Here is a 21641-nt window from a genome sequence, read left to right as displayed (position 1 = left end):
ACACTCAAAAATTTTGTCTTACATGGTTCCAGTGCCTAGTTCAAACAAGGGCCCCTGAGTGTTTGCTGATTCATGTAAGGCAGTGGGCTTCAAGACATAATTTATTTCCATTCTTTACAACACTGATTTAAAATAGTCCCCATTTACTCTATTTACAATAGATTCTGTGCAGTATAAACAGTAGCAGTTGTGTTTATTCTTTAAATTATTGATGCAGAAGGTCATGAAATGTTCCACACATTTATTGCGGGCGTTTTTTATGGGCTGTTCAGAACATAATGACTAATGACATTTTTCTTGGTAGAAAAACACTACTCATGAAGGCACGCTTAGGTTTGTATGACAAGTGAAAATAAATATAAAGGCAGAGGAAGCTACTGTGAAACATGCCCAAACATACAGGGTAATCACTCTTCCTCTCAATCCCTGTGATTCAAGCACTGCTAAACATATTGGCCACAGAAACATCTTTGGAATAAATGTTGTTTTCTTTTTATTTAATTCAAACTGTCTTCTACCGCTCTAAAAATGTGTTATCTGACTCATCTTTTGGTGTCCAAAGATGCCACAAATCACCAACATTTTAGGAAACAAACTTCTTGATTCTTTCTCAGCAACACTAAACAACCTTGTATTTTTCTGTTTTCATGTATTGTTAATAAATAGAACTATTTATAACTGCTATTCAACATTTATAAGTAGACCAGCATGGCATGCACACAAATGTTATATGAATCAATAAAACAGTAGCCCCAGGCTCTAGTGTCTCTCCCATGGCTTCTCTTCCCAAAAGTGATACAACTACCTGCTGTGCCAAAAATGCTTGACATGTCACTGCAGGACAAAATTAAGGACAATTTTGGAATGAATTGTTTTGGTAGCATTTTTCCCATACATACATACTTTTCAACTACAATGTCCTGTAATGGTTCATTGTGACTCTCAGTACATGCTGTTTAGACAGAGAGAGAGTATACATTTGTCACACTTATGTACACAAAATCACACACAGAACAGAGTAGCATTGGTCTTCATAAAGGGCAACACTTGGTGGTCTGTTTGCAGCATTGAATAAATGAAATATCTTGCATTTCTCAAATCATTGTTTCTTTCGGGGGTTAACATGTGCCTTGATGAGCTGTGGACTCCCTCTTTGTCTTGGACCCCAAGGAGAACTCATGTTTGACAGACGAGCCTTTAAATCACGCCCCAGACCAAAGAACATGCTGAATTGACTTCCAGATGTGAACTTATTGTAACCTTATCATTCATTGTATTTTAAATCCTGTTTGTGAATGGAAGAATATCAAAATGAAATTTGTTATAAAATAATTACTCATTACATATCTATAACATATTTATTACAGATCTATTAGCAGTTTATCAACATGTTATGACAGGTATACTACCGGTGTAGACAAAAGTGTTCGAACACCTCAGTTGTTCCAGTTTTATTGAAAATCACATGGTTCATTGTCTCAATGTAATCTGAAATTAAAGCATGGAACAAATAAACAATTAGAGGCAAATAAATCATGGGATTGTTTTGTATAACAAAATGTAATCTTTTGCAGACTTTACAACCAAACACACTCGTGGCATAGAACCCTGTTTCCAAAAATGTTAGGACGCTGTGTAAAATGTAAAGAAAAACAGAATGCAACGATGTGCAAATCATTTAAACCATATTTTCAAAATAAAATAGTACCCAGACAACATTTCAAATGCTGAAACTGAGAAAATGTTGTTTCTTGGAAAATATATGCTCACTTTGAATTTGATGTCAGTAACATGTTTCAAAAAAGCTGTGACAGAGGATGGGCCTATCATAAGTGAGGATGGGGACGGGTTCACCACAATTCAATAATAAAGTTTGGGGATCTCATCACATACGGTACACAATATCATTCAGAGAATCTGGAGTAATCTATGTACACAAGGGATGAGCACGAAAACCAATATTAGATGGCCATGATCTTCAGGCCCTCAGGCGGCACTGCATTAAAAACAGACACAATTCTGTAGTGGAAATCACTGCATGGGTTCAGGAACACTTCCACAAAACATTGCCTGTGAACACAGTACATCTCTGCATCCACAAATGCAAGTTAAAACTCTACCATGCAAAGAAACCATTTATAAACAAAATCCAGAAACGAAACCACCTTCTCTGGGCCCCAGCTCATTTGAGATGAACTAAGGGGAAGTGGATAACTGTTTTGTGGTCTGACAAATCAAAATGTGAAATTATTTTTGAGAATCATGGATGCCGTGTGCTCCGGACTAAAGAGGAGAGGGACCCTCTGACTTGTTATCAGCGCACAGTTCAAAAGCCAGCATCCGTAATGGTATGGGGATGCATTAGTACACATGGCATGGGTGACTTCCACATCTGTGAAGGCACCATTAATGCTGGATAATATATACAGGTTTTGGGGCAACATATGCTGCCATCCAGACAATAGTTTTGTCTATTTCAGGGAAGGCCTTGCTTATTTCAGAAAGACAATGCCAAGCCACATTTTGTGCATATTTCAAAAGCATGGCTTCACAGTATCCGGGTGCCTAACTTGCCTGTCTGCAGTCCAGACATGTCGCCCATTGAAAACATTTGGCGCATTATGAAATGAAAAATATGACAACTGAGAACCTGAACTAGAGAGCAACTGATATCAAGCAAGAATGGGAATACATTTCACTTTCAAAACTACAGCAATTGGTCCCAAATGCATACAAAGTATTGTTAAAAGAAGAGGTGATGCAACACAGTGGTAAACATGCCCTGTCCCAATTAAACGTGTTGTCGCCATCAAATTCAAAATTGGCATGTATTTTTCCAAAAACAATAACATTTCTCAGTTTCAACATGATATGTTGTCTTTGTACTATTTTCAGTTAAATACAGGGACAAATGATTTGCACATCATTCCATTCTGTTTTTATTTGCGTTTTACACAGCAGCCCAACCTTTTTGGAAACAGGGTTGCAATATAAAAAAGTCCTATTTTTTGTTTTGGTGAGGGATTGTGTTATAAATCCAACCACACTATATACCATTGTATACTATGTATGTACTGTACATGCAATTAATATTGCCTCATTAGTTAGTAGCTAGTTTCTTTTATTAGGAGTCTGGGATGTGATTCATGAACAATTTCTGAGAGGTTATTTGAGGAGGAGTACTTTGGGTATTATTAGGGAATGATGTTAAGAAAGTATTCCCAAATAATCTTATGAAAATAAAGTTTACAAGCAGGAGTGACTGGTTTACAGGGAGGACGTTTCTGCAGTACATACAAAATGTGTTTGTAGGATTTCACGCATCAAGCCTTTTGTGTTGTTGATGTCGGCAGCATTTTAATCTGTCAGATTTTTGACAAACAGACGAATTCGTTTGATAATCCTTCCGGAACCCTTTTGGATGTGGGTGATTTTGTATATAAATGTTGATTGGATGATCCCTGCAGTATAGATCTTCTTGGCATCTTCACTGTGTGAAGTTCAGATGGGTACACCGTCTTGGGCCCAGTCCCAGAAGCAGCAAAACAGCTTGAAAGGTCTGTACCTTTACTTCCCTTAGTACAGCGCAAACAATGAGATGTCCGCCGTTAATATAAAAGATGCAATTTAAAACGCACCTGGAAACACCACCTGTATAGGAATACTTCATGTCTCACAGCAGACTCATGTTGCATAGTCTAGACAATGTGTCTCACCAGCCTTTCAAAGCTCCAGCGCATTAGGTTAGGATTTGGCAGGTCAGCATCTGTTTCAGTGGTGGTGATACTCCACACTCCTTCCAACTCCGCCCCAGCCCATACTGGGTTCCTCTAATATTAGATGCTCCTCTCTACGTCTCCACTTCCCCTCTGGCTTCTATCCTGTCAGGGTTACTTTTTCCCCTTGCTTTAAACCGTCTCTAGTGTTACCTCTCTCATGCTCTTTAAACTTGTATACTTGTATCATAAGTAACTCTTCTACCGTTATCTCCAACCTGCAGTTGTTCCTCGTTTGGATTTGAATTCAAACAATTATGATGAGGTTTAAGTGTTAGGATATGATTCTCAGCTTTTATTCAAGGGTATTCTAGTAGTTATTGGTTTTACCATTTAGAAATTTAAAAAAATTATGCATAGTCACCCAAGCTCTAATTATTAGGACAATTGACTAGACAATAGTTTCAGGTTAGTCATGTTCTGTCACCTTTTGTGCAGGCATGAGAGGTGTCTAGTCTTGATTCTAGGCTAGGGCTGTCATGATTTTAACATTTTAGTTGATGATTAGTTGTATAGTAGTACACTATTATACTGTTGGCCTAATAATATTGTAAGAATACACGTAGTGTGTTCAGAGATGGTTCTTCAGATTTGTGGTTTTCACACTTTTGACCGCTTCCTTTTTTGGCTCCTCCAAATAATTGCTTCAGTTGACATAAAACCATAATGCCCCTAGAGCAATGCAGTTGTGTTCGGCTTTGGAACTAACACTAAATCCATGTTGTTAATGATTGCTCTCCACAAAATGCAGCCGCAAAGAAATGACAATAAAATGTTCTTGCGCTTCGTAACATTTCACCTCTCGCTCTGCTGCACATAGGTTAGTTATTTGAAATAGTTCATTCTAAAACTCTTATCTAGGCTATCCTAACGTAGCAAAACTTGTTTCAACGCTCAGTTGTGTAATTCTGTTAAACACAAAAACGATTAATTTTATTTTCAAACATAGACAATGTGCAATGGGACATCCTTAACCCAAACCCTAATCTTAACCCCAGTGCTGTGATAGCTGACCCTAACCAAACCTTAGCCTAAACCTTTTCATTTCGTAACCTTACTTGAAACCTTAACCCTAATCTTAACCCCAGTACCTAATTGGACAATTGACTGAAAAGCTATTTCATGGACAGGTGTGGGCTAATCCTTCGTTATTTCTTCATCAATTAAGCAGGTAAAAGGTCTGGAGTTGATTCCAGGTGTGGCATTTGCATTTGGAAGCTGTTGTGAACCCACAATATGTGATTAAAGGAGCTCTCAGGCCATCCTTTTTTGCAACAAGAAAATCCATCAGAGGAACTTTAGGAGTGGCTAAATCAACAGTTTGGTACATTCTGAGAAAGAATAACTCTGTAACACAAAAAGGCCTGGACGTCCACAGAAGACAAAAGTGGTGGATGATCGTAGAATCCTTTCCATGGTAAAGAAAAACACCTTCACAACATCCAGCCAAGTGAAGAACACTCTCCAGGAGGTAGGCATATCATTGTCCAAGTCTGCCATAAAAGAGAAGACTTCATGAGAGCAAATACAGAGGGTTCACCACAAGGTGCAAAGCATTCATAAGCCCCAAGAATAGAAAGGCCATATTACACTTAAACATCTAAAAAAGACAGCACAGTTCTGGAACAGCATTCTTTGGACAGATGAAACTAAGATCAACCTTTTACCGAATCGTGGGAAGAAAAAAGTATGTAGAAGGCTTGGAACGTCTCGTGATCCGAAGCATACCACATCATCTGCAAAACACGGTGGAGGCAGTGTGATGGCATGGGCATGCATGGCTTCCAATGGCACTGAGTCACTAGACTTTATTGATGATGTGACAGAAGACAGAAGCCGCCGGGGCCTGGAAAAGCATCACAAAGGAGGAAACCCAGTGTTTGGTGATGTCCATGTGCTCCAGACTTCAAGCAGTCATTGCCTGCAAAGGATTATCAACAAAGTATAAAATTCACATTCTATTCATGATTCTGTTAATTTGTCCAATTACATTTGAGCACTTAAAATAAGTGGACTGTGTATGAAAATAATTGCAATTCCTAAACGTTTCATAGGATATTTTTGTTCAACCATTTGAATTAAAGCTGAAAGTCTGCACTTCAATTGCATCTCAGTTGTTTAATTTCATTCATTCAATCCATTGTGGTGGCGTACAGAGCAAATATTATAAACATTTTATCAGTGTCCAAATATTTCTGGACCTAACTTATTTGTGACAGCCCTATTCTAGGCTTTGTATTTGCTTTTGTCATCTGCTATTGCTCTCAATAGATTCGAAATTAGGTCTTCCACATGAGAGGCACTGTCTTCAACCACGGCATTACACGTTTCAGCAGTCGCTAGACTCCATTGAGGATTGTGTTAAACTGACTAACGTTTCTTATTACGTTTACCTCCACCATAGCGCCAATGGACTATATTGCTTTTGGCACTTTTTTAACAGCTTATTAGCCAGTAATAGGCTTACTAGTATCTACTAAGTTCCTGGGTATAATCATAACAATTGAGCAATTGCTAGCAAGACTGAAGATGAACTTTTCCATGCCAGAAACAGTCGCAATATAACTGTATACAATTTCAGTTAAGGCTAATGTAACTACTGTATGTTGTAGGCAGCAAATATGTTTGTCTATTCTGACCCAAAATACATGCACGAATGCGTACTGTGAAAATCCACCCGAAACAGTCCTAATATAACCATAGATTGCCAGCAAAGTCTATACGGAACAATTCATAATGCGTACTTGGCTTCATCTGCAAGGAGATATGAACTCAGGACCTATAGTTCGCAGGGCCGCCTCTCTAACCACTGTGCTATTTAACAAGGTATAGTCAGTCAGTCACTCACTCACTCAGAAAGAGACATTCGCTCTTCTTGGACATTCGCTCTCCGCTTACACGATCCGGCAAAAATCATAGAAGCCATTAGAAGGAAAAAACTCAAATAAATCCATAACATGACAGAAACTAAACAATATTTGGGAACATGAAATAAGAATGCCACTGAATTGGTGCTGTGGTCTCAGTCATGTTGCTCAGTACAGCTACTGTCTTGCGGCCAGGGGTTTAGCATTCAGTGGCACAAATTGATTCAACTCTGACCAGGTGGACAGGTGGATGTTTAACAGGGCTGCCTTGTCTCATTGCTCTCTAGGGACTACTTGGGATAGGTCAGGTGACTGTGAACTCAGTCATGTTTTTTTGGCTATGGAATGCGTCCTACTCCCATTTGTGTACTAGAAAAAATGTCTGGGTTAAGCAAGCAGTGAGATTAGTTGGGCTGGGGTCAGAACACAGGGGGTAACGCAACAGTTCGAAAATGTCATTGGCTTTAAAACTCTGATTGGTTAAGAATGATCACGTCTTTTATAACCCCACATTTTGACATTACCTAAATAATTGCAATGGAAGGAATCTCAGACGGTATTATATTACAACCATACATCAGTGACACATTACATTTCAGTTTATGTTGTCGGGCAAGACGATCTGAATTAAGTTGACACTGTTTGGAGACAACACATCAGTCAGCAAAGGTTTTTACTGCGCAGGTCATCTTGTCTAGATGTCTCTTACGCGGACTGAGCCAGCTAATGTTGAAGCACTGCTCGTACAGTGTTTCAGTTTGAATGAGGAAGAAGAAACAAAACCTTCTGTTGTTTTCTCCCATTCATTGAGATAATACTGGCCTGAAACTTTTTCCCTCCTGTTTGTGTTCCTTTACCTTTTGTTTGCTTCCTGTTCTAACTTGGCATGGGTACTTCTGTGGGCTGGTCTTTGCTGAGTTATATTTAGTGTATAGTCATTGTGGATTTCTTTCATAACCTATTTCCCTGTTGCTTAACCATGTTTTGAGCCTTTGACAGTAAAAAAAGAGAAAATTCACTTTATTTCACATAATCCTTTACATAAAATTTCAGTATTGTCATGTACAAACAGACAAGCTGAGAGAGGCATTTGGGCTTGAATTAAGGGATATGTTGGCAAACCAATTTCACCAGCCCTTTATACGTTTCTACTGTACAGATACATTTTCATATTTTCAAGTTAACCTATATGCATACATTTAGCAACACAAAGCTGAATAATAACAGTAGACTACTTGCCACTTTCTTACCTTTCCTCCATGTCACTCACATTTGACTCAAACATGTAGAGGTATAGAGGTGTGTTATGTGCCGAGAAACCTATTAAGCTCCTGTTAGAATGAACAGCTCTTTCTGCCACTACTGCTCAGTCCATTCTTGTCATGGGTTTGGTGACAAGCAATCTTCATTTTTATTTTTAAATCTGTGTAATTATCTTGACTCATAGTCTTTATTTAAGTTTACCAGACAGATGTCCCTGACAGACATTTCTGCTAACGATCCCTGTTTCTGGGGCCTGTCTCCATGTCCTTGGAAATGTCCCTGGTTAGCCGTCAGAAAGCATTGCTGTAGTAAACTAAAACGGATATTTCATTCACATTCTTCAGTCTCACTTTACAGGCAATCAGAACTGCCTGTAAAGTGAGACTAGGATCCTGCTCATGGATTAGCCCAGGGGTTCTGTGGAGGGCATTGCAATTGGCCTGTACTGTCAAGGTTTGGGTGGGCAGTAGTTGCATATGGCGGTTTGGGAGCCTGTGAAGTCAATCAGGCTAAAAGGCAAATAAGGATTCCACTCCCGACTTCCTGGTTGTCCAAGCAGCATGATAGCAACCAAAACGGCATCAAATGTTCTTCGACAGACACGCATCATATATTGACTGTCCTGGGTGCACTTGGAGTTACTGAGTTAAAGCCAGGCCTGAATCACAAAATGGATATCAAATAATTAGGAAGTAAAAACAAAGAAAGAAAGAAAGAAAGAAAAGATCAATGATTCATTGTAACCACTGCATAAACAATCATGCCCATGCAATGCTAAGCCATGGTATGTACTTGCCATGAATCAACAGACTGATATGTGTATTTCCTTACCAAGTATAGCTACTAGCTATGTGGTTACATTTAGTTTGCTAGGTTTATCAAATGGTTAGCTATGTGTTTATCCAGTTACCAATTGGCTTTGTTTGTTTATTTCCTTTCTAGATGATCATGATGTAAGCCTATTGTAAACAGACTTCAAGTACAGAACGACATGCAGAGATGGCAGCCTTTTTTAAACAGAAATTTCAAGGGCAACAGTGCTCATTTTTGTGGAGCAGTGGATGGGTCTGCATAATCATAAACGAGATCCTTATTCCCTTTTATTCTAATCTGTTTCATTATAAGTAGCATTTGTGTCACTGGTGTCAAATACATTTCAGACCATTCAGATTCATGTTTCCACATAAAAAGTCAATAAGCAGTTGTTACATGTATTGTTGGACTGTTTAGGATGTGTAAAAACAGCCATTGATTATTGAAAATAATATTGCGGGGTGACTTTGTTATTGAGGGATATTCTAGAATGCAAACAATGTATAGGCTAGTAGTACTGGACCTCTAAGCAAAGCCTGGCTGCTGATAATATAGAAGGGTGCCCTGGATTGGAGTAATGGTTTCTGGGTTGTGTGGTGAGACAAACTATGCACTTAAGTAGGGCCATGTGTTTTTAACACAAACATGTGCCAAACCAATCCATAGGCCTAAACCTCAAGACTCAAGACTCAAGCATATGTTAATTAAATTAGTGAACATGAGAATGTCACTTATGACAACCTGTAGTTAAAGTATTGATGTTAACTTTAAATAAACAGTGAATACTTGAACTTACTTGCATTTATGAACTTTGCCTTTTGCTTCTACAGCAGCCTGCAATGCCTTCTCTAGATTAATGTCCAGGCCCAGAAGGATTCGGTGTGGACATTGACATCAGGGTTTTTCCTGCAGATAAACCTCAAAGGCAACTGCCTTCCCAAAATCTCACACTGACCTCTGTGTGTAGGCATGGTAAAATGTAATTTTGCATTCATACGTTAAATACCAGCGAAATACTGCAGTGAATGTGATTTTAGGAGGAAACTTTTTTCATATTGGCAGTGTTGCCGTATGGGTATGGCAACACTGCCAATATTGGGATATTTTTAATGGTGTTGGGTTGTATTTACAGATAGGGTTATATAGAGAAAACAGGGCTTCAGGTTTTTTGTGGAGTATGCGGTTTCGCAGTTTACTGTCCATGAAATCTGGCAACCTTGTATACAGGACCAGACCAGTCCTGACATCGCAGAGATGTGTAACATCGAAAAAACAAGTGGATCCTAGTTTTTGTTTACACCCAAGCATGTCTACATTTTTCAGTAAAACGTAATAATAACTAAACTACATCCGATCCCTTTTTTTTACGTTTCAGATTACTTCAGATTACGTTTCAGATTTTTTCAAGAGAGCTCACGAAGATGGCGAAGACTGGTGAAAAGATTATTAGATTAGGGTATGTCCATTATGTAATACATTATATATGCAATATACAGTGTAAAAACTTAAAATCAACATATTAAGTCACTAACAATATAAATATATGAGTATATGAGTGTGAAGACACTGGATCAGCGCAAGCAAAAGAACCTAATACAGCTGAAGGAAGTCAAGAGAAGGGGATCAATTATGTGGCGTCAAGGACGGGGAAAAACAATGGGACAAGGCTGTAATATACACAGCTCTGTGGTGTTTTTAATGCAAGTCAAATTAACAAGAGTATAACAATGAAAATAGACAACAATTGACTATGATAAATTATAAAGCTTGATGAGGGATTTCATATTTTCTATGTGATTCCTAGATACTCTAACATAGAGCTAGTGGTATTGACGCTCATTGGCTAAATGTTTTTTGGGTAGCTCAAAAAATGAAGACATAATGAAGAGGGAATTATATGCTCTGTGTGCTAGTTGAATTGTGGAGCCAGTGTGTTTGGGGGCTTAGTTGAACAGCCAAGCAGACACTATAGGCTGGATGCACTTACCGTAAATCCCATAAAATGTCTACTAGCCATCAACAGGTAGAGGAGAACGAAAAAAAAAACATGAAAGAGGATAAAAACCTACATATGTTAAAAAAAGATAAAATATGTAACATGTTAATATATAGAATAAATATATTGCTTGTATATTTCAGTTACTATTAGTGAGGACATTGTAGCATACCTTAGCTGCATGAACAAAAAAGTTGTGATTCTGTGAAAAATGCTAATAAAAACACAATGCAATGACGTGCAAATCATTTAAACCCTAATTTTCAATAGAAAATAGTATAAAGACAACATATCAAATGTTGAAACTGTTTCTTGAAAAATATATGCCCACTTTGGATTTGATGCCAGCAGCACAGAAGACTAAAAAAGTTGTGTAATGTTAAAAAACGAAACCTGGTGGAATATCACAAAACTAATTAGGTCAATTGGCAACAGGTCGGTAACCTGATTGGGTATTAAAAGATCATTCCTGAGAGGATGGGTCTGTCAGAAGTGAGGATGGGGAGGGGCTCACCACTCTGTGAAAGACTGTGCAGGCAAGAAGTGAAACAATTTAAGAATCAAGTTTCTCAACGTAAAATAGCAAAATGTTTGGGGTATACAAAATCATTAACAGATTCAAGAAAATTCTGTATGCATAGGACATGGCGGAAAACCAATATTGGATGGCCATGATCTTTAGGCTCTCAGATGTCACTGCATTAAAACCAGGAATGCGGGGGTTGGGGAACTACCTTTGCCTAGTTTTGAGCCAGGAAAAACCCTGAACATGGGTGTGCACCAGTCATCCCAGGAGGCTGAGGAATCCCTCATTGAAAATAGCGTCTGCAGCCCCTTTTCCCAGGATTGCTTTCCTTTAATTATTGACAGTATCGCTGTCTAGAAGTTTGCTGGGCTTCCAGGCTCTTTTCCAGTTGTTCCTGATCATTGATATGCATTTCTTTCTTATTTGAAAATATATATTTTTAAAAAAAGTTTTCAATACATATTTAAGTGCCTTTGCTATGGACGATATAAACCATCACTGTCTTTGGCCAAAACTTTTCAATTTCTTTCTGCAACTTGAATATATAATATGAATTAATTTGGAATAGTAAGGACATGAGTTTATCTAACTTCAGATTGTTTTAATCATCCCACTGAAAGACAATTTCTGCTCAGAGAGCATGTTCTCCTGTAAAATATGGAGGCCTAAATTCATAAATTTACATTTCAGTCATTTAGCAGACGCTTTCATCCAGAGCGACAATAAGTACATTCCTCCAGTAAGTATGAAACCGAATACATTCATGGATCAGTGTTCACACATTTCCTCTTCTTTTTTTTTTAATGCAATTTCAATTTAATTTCTGTCTTAAAAGTGTGCCACAGATATTCAGTAAATATTTAGTGGTTCTAGTACCTAAATGGAAAAGTACCAGTAGAGTGTAGCTGACACAAAGCTGAGGTTCAGTGGTCTTGTCTCAGGCTCTACAGACTGTAATGAGTGCCTGTCAGGTTAGCTGAAGTTTTGGCTGTCCTCTCTCTTTACGGGCTGGCTGGGATATCAAAGGCCCCGCTGATAAACAAAATAAACTCCCAGCACTGCTTTCACCCTTTATTTTCCTGCCCGGTTTTAATGTCGGCCAGGTGCAGCGTTAAGCACAAACTCATTTTTAAGCCAGCATGCAGTGTGCAAAGCATCCACAGAAGCCTGTCTGTTGCTGGGATCACAGCTAATACCAACAGCCATTGAAATTGTTAAAAGGTTGTTGTTTTTTTAAAGTAAAAGTTTTGACAGTGTATAAAGTTGCTCTTAATAAAAAAAGTTTTTTATATTAAGTCCATCAGTTATTTACCTATTTAACCATTCTTTTATAATTTGTGATAATATTATGTCATATTTGTTGAAATAACGAAATATGTTCTTTTATTTCCTTATTTCGCACATCATTACTGTATTCTCTGGTCTTTCCCACAGTAATAGATGACGATGGGAATTTGGCATGTGTGTCAACTAATTTATACCCCAATGATAGAGGAAGTCATGGCTTACCACTAATGTGTTCCTAATCACTCAGGTGAACTTCATAACATAAAATATCAATGGGAGTATACTTCCGTCAGATTTTACTCTATATAATTTTTAGGGGTGACAATTTTGGCACACGTTTTGGATAAAAATATAGAATTTATTGTACATTTATTTCTTTCAATCATTGTACTTCAGTTAGAGGTTTGTGGTTTGTAAATATTTTGAAAGGAAGACCAAGAGGATAAATGCACACCAGCTCCACTGGAGCTGTTTGAACATAGGCCTATCCTGTTGTTTCACAATGCATGAGTTAAATTACAGATAAAAGCATGAAAATAGGAATATTGCCAAATATATGTCTAGGGAATTGCTATTTTTTTATACATTTATTTTTGAATACCTCTACTTTAGGAAAGACACTTCAACACCTTGATCATTTATGATACATCATTTGAATACCTCGTTTTTATTGTGTCCTTGCACAGCAGGTCTACAGTACGAAGCTTGTGAGGGAAACAACCGATAGCTGAAAACGTTCAAAAGCTAGTGCAGATTTGTAGGAGTGAAATGGAAAGCACTGTATGTGCCAATCGAGTACATTGCATCATAATTATGCACGTCACTCTGGTTCTTCGTTGGAAGCGTCAATCTAATCACTTGGACTTTTTCATCAGGGATATGCCATCGACCGGCAGGTATGTACTAGCTTATGACTCACCTCTGGAGAATATAACAATAGTTGGTGTAAGTGGACTGTCCCCATGCAGAGTTACCATGAAATATAACTTTTTGTTAAGCTCCATTTGAGGTCATGCTCATTCTTGTTTTTCTCACAACAATGATTATAAAGGTACAGTATTTCCTTTCTTAGTGCCACTCTTTAACAACAGTCTTTGAGTTTCGACATACGGTTTGGGATGAGTTGGTCTTGCTTTTCCTTCACTCTGCTGTCCAACTCATCCCGAACCATCTTTATTGTGTTGAGGTTGGGTGACTCTGGAGGCCAGGTCATCTGTTGCCACACTCCATTACTCTCCATCTTGGTCAACGTTGTCACCTACAAAGCACCCCCCCCCCACCATCACACCGCTTCCTCCATGCTTTAGGGTGGGAACCACACATGTAGATAATCCGTTCACCCACTCTGCATCTCACAAAGACACTGTGGTTGAATGCAAAAATCTGAAATTTGGACTGATCAGACAAAAGGACAGATTTCGACCAGCCTAAATTCCATTTCTTGTGTGTCTTGGTCCAAGCAAGTCTCTTCTTTTTCTTCCAGTTTCATCATAGCGCTTCATGGTTTTGCAACTGCAGTTGAAGAAGTTCTTGAAATGTCCTTGATTGACTGACCTTCAGTGGGATTGTACTCTATGCCACAGTATTACTGAATACTTGTTTCTGATTAGCTACAAGCAAACTCTAAATTGCACATAAAACCTGACAGTTAGAGATGCTCCACATAAGATATACAGGACACCTAATCATGATGTAATACACATCACTGCACAGATGGAGACCTAAGGTAACAAAGAGGTAAACCAACAAATAAATTAGATATGTTACCAAAAAATCCAGGTCAGATCCAAGTGAGAGTTGAGTGAGAGAGTTGCATGAATAGAGAGACGGTACAACAATTATATCAAGCGATTTATGAACTATTCAGCTTTATTTCCCGTTAAGCAAGCAATCATTTTCTGTTTTATAGTTGTTATTAATAATTTTTCACCTTAACATTATGGACATTGTTGTGTTGATCAAAGGGCAAAACTCCTGATAACTTTTTTGATTTCATGTTAAAAACAAAACAAAACGCTCGTTGATGAAAACTGTCAGGTTCTGGCTGGGGTGCCTCTAGGCATCTCTATGTGCCTGGGGGCCACAGCCAGGGTCTGACAGCAGAGGTGCCTCCTGGCATCTCTGCACTGCTGTTTTGGTGCTCCCCAACTGTAAGCAGCTGCACTGCGTTGCCTCTAATTGGGGAGCCTATTTAGGTTCTAGCTATCCCACACTCAGTGTGGTTCATTGTTTAGGCTTATTGTGCTACAGCTCGCGGTCATCTGCGCCCTTTGTTGTTTTTGTGGCTGTGTAAGAAGTAATAAAAGGAATGACTTCCCACTCATGCTCTGCACCTTGTGTCCTGCCTCACCTGCACCGTGACATAAACTGAATGGCTGTCTTCATATTTACTGAACAAATAGACTTTAGTGGCTTCTTAACATGGAACTAACAATCACATAATCTGAAAAGATGAGAAAAGAAAAGGAAGACTTAGGAAAAAAAGACAGCTCTTTCTACAAACTTAAATGTTTCTTCAACTGTCTCCATAGAACGTCTGAATAACCTTTTTTGGTTCAATTTGGAGCTCCAGTGCTCCAGAGAGCATTTTCTTCATGAAACCTAAAAGGTTTTTACTTGGAACCAAAAATTGTTCTTCCCAGAACTATAAAGGGTTCTCCGATGGGAACTACTGAAGTGGATATTAACTTCTCAACATTAAATGATCACTGGAATTATAATTTTTTTTTGTAAATGAGTGTTAAAGGGCATTTTTAGGATTTAGGAGCCAAATTAGGGTTGCACGACATTGGAAATAACTGACTTTGCGGTATTTTGTTTTTCTGCATTATATATTGCGATATGAAAAAATACAGGAAGTTTTCACCAGATGACTTGAAAAGCTCTATTTAAGAATAATTATTCTATAATGATTGGGGTGATTTTGTAGGGAACTGCATCTTCATGGAAAATAAAAATGAAACTGAAAATGGCGTTTTACCTTTTGACTTATTTTGGGTAATTTATTATATAAATAAATACAGTGTTTAATTCACCATGGTTCTATTGTATTCATGTAATAATCTTTTATCAATTCAGACTAAAGTCAATGATCTAACATGTTATGATATTAATAATGCATGTTGCTTACCCTTAAATAAAGGGGCTCATTTGTGAATGAAGAGGTGTGGTGTCTATAAGGGATCTTTATCTCAGGAGGCTTTATCTCAGTACTCCATATAGCATTCTCTATGGAGGAAGTTTCATCATCACAATAGGGAATTAATGTCAGTACTCCATATAGCATTCTCTATGGAGGAAGTTTCATCATCACAATAGGGAATTAATGTCAGTACTCCATATAGCATTCTCTATGGAGGAAGTTTCATCATCACAATAGGGAATTAATGTGAATGACAAAATCAAATCAAAAAGTAATTTAACATTGTATTACATTACAAACCTCCTTTTTGAAAATAGAAACATATCTTTAATTTAAACCATTTGAAAAATGAAAAAGAGCAGCTATACATCAATCCTGAGTAGTTTACAAAAACAAAATACAGTGTTTATAAAACAAATCATTTGTAATAATAAAAGAAAACTCTAACTAATAAATACCAATGAACTTAACATGAATAACAGATATCAACACAAACCATTGTATTTAACAAACCTTTGTTTTTAAAATAAACTTATTTTCTTAGCAACAGTGCCAATGGAAAACAGTGTTGATCATCATGGCTAGACAAATGCGGATTAAATTAAACTTTTCAATTGTATAAAATCTGTTTTTTTTCTAAACAGAGTACTGAGTAAAATAAATTTAACCTGTAGAATAATATAGTAAATCTAAATTATATTAAAATATAATAACTGGACTTTAAGAATGTATACACTGCTCACTCAAACTTGAAGGTTTTTGGCCAAGAATACCAGTCTATTCACCATAACAGGCTTGAGACATGACCGTTGGCAAGTGACAATGTTGCCACTTGTACTAAAAGGCCTCTCTGAGGGGGAACTTGTAGAGGCGAGACGTGGAAAGCTTACTCTATGTGTTTTCCACCATGCAAGTGGATCTTCCTCTTTGTTTATGGAAGGTGTTAGCAGGTAGTTGTTTAATTCTGCTTCCACAGCATCCTCGTGGGTCAGAGAGGAATCACCCTTTGCTGCAGCTCCGCTCTGTTTAAAGAAACTTCCCAAGGACTTCTTGGCTTTCTTTTCCTGGGACATATCAGCAATTTCAGGCTCCACTTCAGTGCTGCTGCTTGACTTCTCCTCCAGGCATTCCATAATTTCTGATGCCACTCTGGCCTTGACTTGGGGCTTGTTGTCTTCACTGATGAAGTCCATCTTGAACCGGGGGTCCAAACAAGAAGCTGCATCTAGCAGCTCCTGAGTAGCTTCATCTCTATATTTCTCGTTGATGTAGTGCAACATCTCAGTTTCCAAGGTCTTGGTCAAGTCTGTGTCTCCCTCTTGTTTTATCCGTATTGAAGTGTTGAAGAGGTGAAGAACTGGCTTCACATATGAGACACTAACATAGTCTTGTCCTGAGAATGCATCTGTGAAGTCCAGCAGTGGGCCCAGTGACTTACTGACAGATTCCAGGACATCCATATCTTGCCAGGTTAGAATTAGATGCTGTGTCTTCCTGTCCTCAGACAGGACCTGAGTTATAACCTTCTGCTGCTCTACTATCCTGCTGATCATCTTCTGTATGGAACCCCATCTTGTTTGGCATTCTGATATGAGGGAATGTGAAGATAGATTGGGTTCCTTCTGGGCTCGTTCAAGAGCACTTCTGGCCTTCCAGCTGTGAGTGAAGTGACCCACCAGCTTCTTGCAGACACCTGCAGCTCGGTCAATGCATCCATCCTATTTCACTGCATTTTCTAAGGGAAAGAACTAAGACAAAATAAAGTACTTATTATACACATTTAATACATTTACTTTAATAAATGATTTATAAAAATAAATTGCTCATCCAACGGTTTTGCAAATGATTAAACAATTAGTTATTTACAAGTAAAATGTAGAGCTTCAGCATGCTTTCTTTATGTTTTAAATACCTATAATAAAACTAATTCATTCTCATATAACTTATATCTCATGAGTTTAGCACTAACTATTTTACTTAATGATAACCCAAAATATAGGGGCATTAAATTGTTATTGTAAACAAATACAACATTTAAACATAAAAACATAAGTATTTGATACACTGCTGATTTTGCAGGTTTTCCCACTTACAAAGCATGTAGAAGTCTGTAATTTTTATCATAGGTACTCCTCAACTATGAGTAAAACCAAAATCCAGAAAAACACATGGTATGATTTTTAAGTAATTAATTTGCATTTTATTACATGACATAAGTATTTGATACATCAGAAAAGCAAAACTTAATATTTGTTACAGAAACCTTTGTTTGCAATTACAGAGATCGTACATTTCCTGTAGTTCTTGACCAGGTTTGCACACACTGCAGCAGGGATTTTGGCCCACTCCTCCATACAGACCTTCTCCAGATCCTTCAGGTTTTTGGGCTGTCGCTGGGCAATACAGACTTTCAGCTCCCTGCAAAGATTTTCTATTGGGTTCAGGTCTGGAGACTGGCTAGGTTCATCATCTTGAACTTCTTCCATTTTCGAATAATTGCGCCAACAGTTGTTGCCTTCTCACCAAGCTGCTTGCCTGTTGTCCTGTAGCCCATCCCAGCCTTGTGCAGGTCTACAATTTTATCCCTGATGTCCTTACACAGCTCTCTGGTCTTGGCCATTGTGGAGAGGTTGGAGTCTGTTTGATTGAGTGTATGTACAGGTGTCTTTTATACAGGTAACAAGTTCAAACAGGTGCAGTTAATACAGGTAATGAGTGGAGGGCTTCTTAAAGAAAAACTAACAGGTCTGTGAGAGCCAGAATTCTTACTGGTTGGTAGGTGATCAAATACTTACGTCATGCAATAAAATGCAAATTAATTATTTAAAAATCATACAATGTGATTTTCTGGATTTTTGTTTGTCACAGTTGAAGTGTACCTATGATAAAAATGTAAGACCTCCACATGCTTTGTAAGTAGGAAAACATGCAAAATCGGCATTGTATCAAATACTTGTTCTCCCCACTGTATATATATATATGAAACATTAATGCCATTGGATATCAGCCCTGGCATTCAGAGCTTTGGCTATCAACCTGACAGTCTGTATCCTTCATTCTTCTCCAGCCCCATCCTCTACAATTAAAATGTATGAAACTCATGATAATTGTTATATTTCAGAACGGGTTGCTAGGTAATAATATGTAATAGTATAGCAATAGCAACAGTAGTATACTAGAATGTACAATTGGGCATAACTTACCAACTGCAAGATGCAGTCTGTGGTTAAAGCACTGCAATTTGGTCCACTTGTTCAGGGCGGCAGCCTTCACCATGTTCACAGCATTGTCTGTTGTAATACAGACTAGACGCCTCTCATCTAGGCCCCAATCAGCTAAAGCTTCTCTCATCCCTGTTGCGATGTTCTCACTTTTATGATCCTCTGGAAAAAATGCACTTTGCAAACAGCGACAACTTAGGTGGAAGTCCTCATTAATAAAGTGTATGGTCAGACTTATGTCGGGCTCCGTTGTCCGGCTGGACCACAAGTCTGTTGTTCCTGTATAATATTCAACTTGTGACAGCTCTGTTTCAACTTGTGCCTTGCATTTCCCGTACAGCTCTGGGATGGCAACTTGAGAAAGATAGTTGCGTGATGGCATTACATACCGCTTGTCAAGCGACCGGATCATGTTTTTAAAACCCTCTTTGGTAACCGTGTTAATTGGTACCATGTCTTTGGTGACGTGAAATGTTATTGAATCTGTGATTTCTCTCTGCCGTTTGGAACTTTCTCGTATGGTGTAATACTGGCAAAGGCATCCGAAATAGATTTTTGCTTTGGAGGGCACTGAGATGCTTTGCACTCGTTATACGAAGATTTGTGATACCGCCTCGTTTCATCACACGCAGAGCCTGCATGTCAACCACCTGCAGTAACAAACTCCGTGTTTAATATAATGTGTGTCCAATAACCCATAAATCGGAGTAAATTACATTATATCAGACAGATATAATGCTAGTTAATTTTTTTTCTTAATATATATATTGTAGACTGATATATGTTCACCTTACTAAATTGCACATTCTGCGATGTGACTATTGCGAATGCATACATCGCAATTTCGATGCTGAAACGATATATCGTGCAGCCGTAAGCCAAATCAATATTTCTTTTATATAAATGCCATGTAATTGAAGTGTGAAGGTACATGTTTATGGAACCTTTGGGAATCATTCCAGAGATGCAGCACAAACAGAAATCTCCCAAATGCATACTTTTACAAACTCCAAATCTCTCAGTATCATGCAAGTCTGTGGATGGTTTTGAAACAGAATTATGGCATTCAAAACTGTAATAACTTTCAAATAAATATGGCTTGCCTACAAAATGTTTGTAGACATGTTGGTAGGTAATGACAGGTAGCTAGCTAACCAGCTTCTTACTTTGTTTATAGTGAACTGCATTCCCTAAAAGACATGCATTTGCATATCTGAAATAGTAGGGAAACAAGTTTGAGCAGGAAAATATTGAGTTCCACAAAATGGATAAAAATTTTGCAGATAACATTTTGAATTACATAATTACGTTTCTACAACATCTACAGACTTGCACATTGATACTATGAGCATTGCTGCTTTTAATTTTCCCTGAATATAAATGCCTCCAGTCTGTACATTATCTTGGAAGAATTACAATGAGTCATACAAAATGTTGGCATTTCTTCCTTATATTGTATTCTTACCATACGGTCACTCATTTTAATTCATTACTGCTGCTACATACTGTTATTTTTCCAGTTCTAATATTTCTTATTCTTTGATCTTTTAGATTGTTTTTGTGACTTGATTTATTTCTGTATTTTAGGGGTTTGTCTTCAATAGGTTCTGCCCTATTAAAGGTTTTTGAAGGAACTTATACAGTTTCCATTTGAAGAACCGTAGATTAGCTCCAGAAACCTTATATGTTGCAACTCAAGCATTTTCCTGCACCTGCAATAACATCTGCTTATCTGTGTAGGTGATTTAAGTTTTTGCAGATGACTCATGTTAAAATCAAGTCAATAGTCAGTTTTCTTTGCCTATCTAAAGGATGATGGTGGACTTTTTGAATTAATGGGTACTGCTTTCTATTATAAAATGTCATAAAATGTGATATTCTCAATGAGTTATCAATACCACATTATAAAGTAGGAAATATGGCTATGAGTGCCATGCTCTTCCAAGAACAACATTGTGAGGCCAAAATCGGATTGCCTGATATATAGCAGACTCTGTCTGAATTGAGTTTTCTGCATCTTGTAACATTCAGACAAGCATGATGCCTTCCATCAGCGAAATCATGTTTTCACATTGTTTACCCTGGAGTTGCGCATTCAGCTGAAATATTTGTACTTTTTTTTTTTAATCCTATCCTGCCTTTACTTTTCTCCCTCTCCCCTTCTGCTTCTCCATTTCTCCCTCTCTTCTCCTCCCTATGCTCCTTTCCTCCTCCCTCTCTTCTCCTCCCTCTCTTCTCCTCCCTATGCGCCTTTCCTCCTCCCTCTCCTTCATAGCCTCTCATTTTTTCCATATGTCATCATAGACATGATAAATGTTTTACTAAATAATTATTTGCTGTCCCAGTGGGAGAACGCTTTGAACAACACTATGGTTCCATGTATACCTGCAGTACAGAATGTCTATTCAAAGGGTTCTCCCTCAGAGACAGATAAATAACTTTTTGAGTGTGTAGTATCTGTGTAGAGGAACTCTGCCAATCTTATTTTGGTCTAAACTCTGTTCCACAAGTGTCGGTCTTATACTCATTGAACAAAGCCAAGTAATTCAATCTTGTGTCAACAAAGGCCAAAATAAAGACACAAATCTAATCTTTCCCAGCAGGGTTCTAGTCTGCATTTCAAATATCATCAGAACAACAATTCTTTCTCCATTCTTTGCACACACTGACCCCTATTTCCATTAATTGTATGGGGTGAACACACTTCATTTATGCAAGTTGCCATGATTGTTTAGTTGGAAGTCCTTCAG

The 21641-nt window shown here is 37.9% G+C and overlaps 1 protein-coding gene across 3 annotated transcripts in view; it reads left to right on the top strand.

Moving 5' to 3' along the window:
- The window catches only part of eda (ectodysplasin A), a 74994-nt gene that overhangs the window by 31510 nt on the left and 21843 nt on the right, over positions 1–21641 (top strand). The gene's annotated exons all lie outside the window — the stretch shown is intronic.

Source organism: Esox lucius, chromosome 7 (genome assembly GCF_011004845.1).
Source record: "Esox lucius isolate fEsoLuc1 chromosome 7, fEsoLuc1.pri, whole genome shotgun sequence".
NCBI classification, from domain to species: Eukaryota; Metazoa; Chordata; class Actinopteri; order Esociformes; family Esocidae; genus Esox; species Esox lucius.
Note: the sequence above shows the minus strand (reverse complement) of the source record. Positions and strands in the feature narration are given on the sequence as shown.